Raw genomic sequence first — 483 nt, forward strand, 5'->3', positions numbered from 1 at the left:
AAAAAACACGGGGGTGCTTAACTTTTTTCCCAGGTGTATATATATATATATATCAGTTACAGCAATAGGAAGAGAAAGGGATAAAGATTGACAGAGGTAATTAAAATAATGTTATTTATCTCGTATATAATTATCAAATCTAATAAGTACTAAACATCCAAAGCCCAATGGATATATTTTTTTATCTTCTTTTATAATATGGTATAACAATAATATGTTGCACTACTAGTGGCTACCATCCTACACAAACAGTCCTATTAAAAGAGGTGGTAAAAAGAACTTAACAGAAATATTTATGTTGTACCTATGTATCCTATATACCATGCTTGTGGTATTTATTTGGAGTATTATAGATAAGATGAACAGGAAACATGGTAGACACTTGTTATTTCTTATTTTATTAATGCATGCTGTGCATCTGTTTTTTTCTCTTTATCTCATCATAAAACAAACATTGTATTGTTTGTTTGTTTTGGAATTTCG

The sequence above is a fragment of the Limulus polyphemus genome, unplaced genomic scaffold (genome assembly GCF_000517525.1).
Source record: "Limulus polyphemus unplaced genomic scaffold, Limulus_polyphemus-2.1.2 Scaffold0, whole genome shotgun sequence".
NCBI classification, from domain to species: Eukaryota; Metazoa; Arthropoda; class Merostomata; order Xiphosura; family Limulidae; genus Limulus; species Limulus polyphemus.